The following is a 6000-nucleotide window of genomic DNA, read 5'->3' on the forward strand; positions in this document are numbered from 1 at the left end:
CGGCATCTCTGTATCTTCTTCTGTACCCTGGTCATTGCACAGCCCCAGCTCTGCTCCTGTTTTGCCCAAATGCTTGGACCATGAGAGAGAAAGAGTAAGCATGCATTACAGTAAATTCAAAGACACGTGTGCTGATCACCTGGCGAGGGCAAACCTCATGGGCAGCTTGAAGTTTTGCTTCAGCCTTTCCATCCACGGGGATCCTAATTTAGCTCTTTTTCCTTTAGTTGTTCCCTGATTTTCATGAAACTTGTGAGGACATACATTTTTGAAGCCCTTTAGCCTCTGATCAGATTAAGTTGGAACTGGGCAACAGGTTCAGAAGTTACTGGAAAAGTTGGGCAGACAAAGAGCGCAGTTTCCTAAGCTTGATTTCCTTAAGAAACAAAATTTAAAAAAAAAAATGAATCAATTCTTTAAAAAAGCATTTCCCAGGCATTAAGAGCTGTCATATTTCTTTTGGCATTCAGTTGGATCCAGCTTGCACACACTTTTTTTTTTTAAATCTCTGTTGGAGGAAAAAATCCGGTCTAACCACTGCAAATTTAATATTTTAAATTTCCAGATAGTTCTTTCTTGTCTTTGCCAATTGGCCAACAGTGACAGAGCAGCATCGAGAAAAAAATAAAAATGGAAGTAGAAGATAGTATGGGGTAGATCACTGGGCAGCTGAACGTCAGAAGAAAAATACCACATTTAGCTCCAGCTACATAACATTTTTTATTCCCAGTCTCTCTGTTGGCAACATGATTTTCTAAAAAAACAGCTTGCCGCAGAACAGTTGTGGCAGTACAGCTCCTAGTACGGATGAAGAAAGAAGGGTGTCTAGATAAACCATACCATACCATACGCTGTAAACATTTCTGTTGGCCTAACTGCATTCGTCCGTGCCTTGGTGAGTAGGCAAGTCCATGAATAGTAATGCTGGCTTATTCTTGCTTTATTTGCTGTCCTTTAATTTAGGATTTTATTGTTTATCCAGGATAACTGGCTGGTTTGGTAGACTATTTTTGCCAAGACACTACATAGGGAAAGAATACCACATTCCTCTTCCTAACAGTAGTTCTCAGGAAGTTCTCCAATACTGCTGGGTTCAGTGAGGGATGCATGCCTCTTTCGTCCTTAATTAGGAAATTGAAATCTGTTAAGTATCAAAGGTAGGCTGACGCTAAATACCTGAGATGGATATTAATTCCTCTGAATTCCAGAGACAGGAGGTCATAGTCTGCCTATAGGGTAGTGTTCCTGCTTGTGCTGTGTGAGATCTTCATATAAGAGATGTTATTTTCTGCAGGTGGAAATAATTGCTGGTAATAATCAAAATGAGCTGCAGAATGAAAACCTGATCTTTGGCTAGAGATTCTAGGTGCTTTGTGATGTAATACAAATGTAGCATTATTATTTTTAATAACACTAAATTTAGTCGTTATGTTTCATGGCCAAGTCACACATGAAGATACGGAGATAACAATGAAGATCCTGTAATTTCTTTTCTTTACATTCTATTATGATTAGGAAGAACAATTATTAGTAATAAAAAGTGCATTACTGTAATGCCTAGGAGGCCATCCTTAATTTCCTACCTTTAATCTTGAGTGTCACTGTGATCATAGCCTGCCCGATGGAGTAGAATGAAAATTAAAAAGCTTTTCTGCATTGTAGCTGAAAAAGATGCCTTGTAGAAGTGCTTCTACATAAATACAGACTAGCCTTTACATTGTGAAATATGCTTCTTTACTCAAAAAAATGGAAAGCATTTCTGGCAACTGATTAAACAATAAAACTTCTTTGAGCTCTCATGTTGACTGAAACTAACACTGTGCCTCTCAGCTTACTCGTCTGTAAAAATGGGTATAACACTTCACAGTAGGCCTGGAATGCTGATCAACTGGATCTTTAACCCCCGACCCTATCTGAAAGGGGGGGGGGGAAGAATGTGCTTTTTAGTTATGTTAACTCGGCTGAGTAAAAACTCTGAGTTCTGTCACTGTGCAGGCTAATTTCCCAGAAAACTACTTAGCTGGCTGTAATCCTGTCTTTATTGCAAAAAAAAAAAAAAAAGGTGCGTTTTGTACATCAAGTTAGCTTGGTGTCAAATCTTAGAAGAATCAAAGTATAAGACCTTTCCCTGCAGTGATTCTCAAAAAAATAACTTTGCAATTTCTCTGTTTTCCATCCTAGATATTTCTGCTGTCACCATGGTATCTAAGCTCATCAGAGAAACTGTGTGAGGTTGTTGCTAGCTTGGATAAGTAGTTTATCTAGTTCAAGGCAACAAAGAGCTAAATGTGCTCCCAGTTATATGAATACCTTCCTCAGGATCTGGGAATGGACAGAGAGGAGGTGAACAATGGTGAACAAGTGCTGTCCTTCTCATGTCATTTAGGACAATTACTGACCTTAGGTATCTGATCATAAATGAATGTCTTGATAAACAGTAATTTTCCTGGGTCTCTGGACCCTGATCTCTGTTCAGGCTGCAGAGGTAAAATTGCTGCATGCTGTTTTGTGAACCACGCGGGTAATTAACTTTTTCCTAATTCTTGCTTTGGGGTCCTTAGACCTATCTGTCTTTTTTTCCTTTGTTCTCTATCTGAGAGTTAAGAATAGATTTCAGCTTCTCTTTTCTAATAATTTCTTCATTCAGCTTCTGAAAGGAATGAGGCAGCTACTAGCCTGGGAGATAATCTGATTATTGTAGCAATGTAACTGCCAATAATTAACAAGAGTTGGAAAAAAGTGCAACAGGGAAAACGGTGGAAAGACAATGTACAAGCAAAGTGGAGATATTTGATCTAGTAAGTAGCAGTGTTGGCACATCAGCTGCCTTATTGATATTCATTCTGTTCAGTGATTTCCATATCAGGTTTACAGATGGTTGATGTTTTTGCTAGTTGTCAGTCCCACAACTTCAGGCTGAGTTCTGAAAGTCACATGGAGCTCTTTCCAAAGCATGTTATGCCAGTTGTATAGACTCTGCAGGCTGTATTATGCACTTGCCTTATTACACCTTTGGATTCTCATCAGAGAATAGTTGTAATGGAATAGGTATAAAGCCACAAAAGTCTAATGGGGTCACTTGGACAACACTGAAGGTGTACCAGATTGCACAAATCTGTTTCTACTAATAATGTAAAGCACAGGATTTCTGTTTGTAGTGATGATTCAGGAGATGGGAGAGAAAATGTCTTGACTTTAGAGCTAAATTTGAAAAAAGTGATGACTTTATACTTACAAATCGAGTGAATTTGATCTGGGAACCAGCAGGACTCAGGAAAAGTGGCATCTCACGATGCCATCTCTACCGCAACTTAAATTGCTTCACAAATTATACTACTGTTCTGTTAATTATTTTTCCTGGTGTTGTCGACTTCTTTGGAGTTCTCTCTAAAATGTTTGCAGAATATAGCTTGGACACTTCTGACATCACTTACTAAAATACTTTCCTGATGCTTTGAGGTAGCATATTTGAAGGAGAACCTTGTCTGAATAAGTAGCGTGAGGAAGGAGTTGCTCTCTGCTCTGGTCCATTTTTGTTTTCTTACAGTTTCCTATGGATCAGGAAGAATTATCCTCAGCAGCAAGAATCTGGAGGACACAAACACAACAAATCCCATTCCTAGAATAGGCTACTCTGTTCATTAGCTCTGGTATCAAAATACTTCACTAGAAGTCACGTGTCTATTAAAGTCTCCTCCTGCCTTATTTGGTTATTGCTATGCTATGGAAGGATGAGAAGTAATATTAGCTATTCACATTTTTAATGGAGCAATTGTTGTGACCACATGTTCAATAACTCCTAGCAAGGTGACATCTTAGATATTGGAGCACTGAACTATATTACGTGCTTGAGTGATCTAGTCTGGAGTTTATGGCTAAGGCTCATTCTGTTGCTTGAGTGCTTAAGGATGGAATAGTGGGAAACCTTTATCTTATGTGCAGGTTTCTGAACTGCTTGGCACATAAAAACTCTCATACTTTTCTTCTAGATGGCGTCAGATGGTCAAAATGAATTTCCCTTACCACTAAAGAACATTTCTATTCTAAATCATACAAAGCTAAATCTCTATCTTTGAAATGTACTGCTGGAGAACACCTGGTCAGCTAATCTGAACTGTCAAATCACCTAACCAATGGAGAAGACAAAATTCTCGGTGTTTACTGTGTGTGACTCTAGGTGTCCAGCACAGTGGAATGGTAATCCTTTAGGTCCTTCTGCAATCCTTACTACTATTGTGAATTAACATTAGTGGAATTATAGTGGATAATGAGGCATACTTAAGAGCATAGTTCACTCCAAAGATAATAATTTATGCAAAACGTGCATACAACAAATACTGATTTGAGGAACAGAAATTCAGAGGTTAGGAACATGCAGAAAAAACAGTGGCCTACATTCATGGTTATGGTTGGTATCTGCACAAAGAGTCATACCAGTTCTCTTTCAATAGACAGCACAAAATTGTGCTTATGATCTTAGGATAGCAATACATTTTGTGTTATCTGTTGTTAATTCCTTTTACCAATACAATTTTATTTTTCTTATGCATCATACTCTCAGTCTTATTTAGTGCACAGTCTGTCTGCAGAAACTAAAAGTTGAAGTGGAGTCCAGCCCAGAAGAAATTTGAAGTACTAACTCATTCTAAGACATGGAGGGAAAGGTTTGCTTGTAGGTATATTCATAATACAACTACGCAATGACACTCAGCTGTGAGAAGCCCCTAAAAATGAGGTGGCCTTATTTGTAATGAAGATCTGATAGTGGTTTTTGGGTAGCTTAGTTTGACATTGTTTTGTACTGACAAATGATAAATGTGTTTCAAAATGCAATTTGCTAGAGCTACTCAAGAATTCAACCCAAGTGCATCAGTTCTGAAGTGAGATCCAAACAGCATTTCAGGAAAGGTTAATGCCTCCCTTTCACCAAGGAGTTCAGAGCACTTGTCTGGAGTCTTGCGGTCAGAGACTTGTGGGAGTCCTGCTATGTTCCCCCCTCAGCATGACATTTATCCTCTACCTCCCATAAAGATTGGAGGTGACTTTGGCATTGTACACTCTCGATCTTTCTTGTTAGTGCCACTTCATTTTGCAAAAATAATTAAACTTTCACTGAATATGAAACTGGAACCTGCTGGGAGGGTGGGGGGGGGGGGCTGGAGATAGTACTGCCATTCCAATGAGTAATCTGACCACCAGGTAAAGATCTTTTCTCTGCTTTCTGTCTCAATGATTAAGTCCTTTGGACAAAAGCATCTGCATCAACAGAAAGAATTGAGAAAAGCACAATTCAAGGTCCTCTGCTTCCTAGAGCTCTTGCTCAAGAAATATGAGACGCAAACACTAATTCACTTTCTGCCTAAATCATGAAGAACTGTAACCTAGGTTTCTACTACTTTTGTGAGTTCTTGAAAGTCTGAGCTGTATGTGAAAGGGGACACCATTTCTGCCAGCTCTGTGAACCTTACCAGCTGTAACTTTTTTTTGCCTTGCAAGTGTCCCAGATTGAACCAATCTGTATTCCCAGGTTGGGTTTTTTGTTTGTTTTTTTTTTGTTTTGATCTCAGCAAGAACAAAAATAGGTTTTTATTTGGATTGAGAAGAGCCAATCTTTTAACACTGTCTGGTTTGTTTGCCTATTCAGATAAATCAGTGTGTCATATAGCCCTAGTGCTCTTAAGAAACTGATTTCTTTTCTGGAGGTTCTGTCTTTTGTCTCCATTCATGGCTCCATAAGATAAGGATCCAGCTCCAAGTCTCACCCCACACTGGCTTTCATGTATAATGCCAGAAAAGGGGCTTCTGGAGGAGTTAGCATCCCTCTAGATCTAACAGATCTCTTCAGTGCTAGGATTTCCTCCTTATAAACATGGACCTCCCCTTTAAATACTGTGCAGGCAGATGTAGACATGATTAAGGGGCAGGAAGCCCTGCCACTCCACACAGCTAGTGTCACACAGCGCGGTGTGTTCTTACTAACACGATGCTTTTCTGCTCACA

The sequence above is a fragment of the Struthio camelus genome, chromosome 1, assembly GCF_040807025.1.
Source record: "Struthio camelus isolate bStrCam1 chromosome 1, bStrCam1.hap1, whole genome shotgun sequence".
NCBI lineage: Eukaryota > Metazoa > Chordata > Aves > Struthioniformes > Struthionidae > Struthio > Struthio camelus.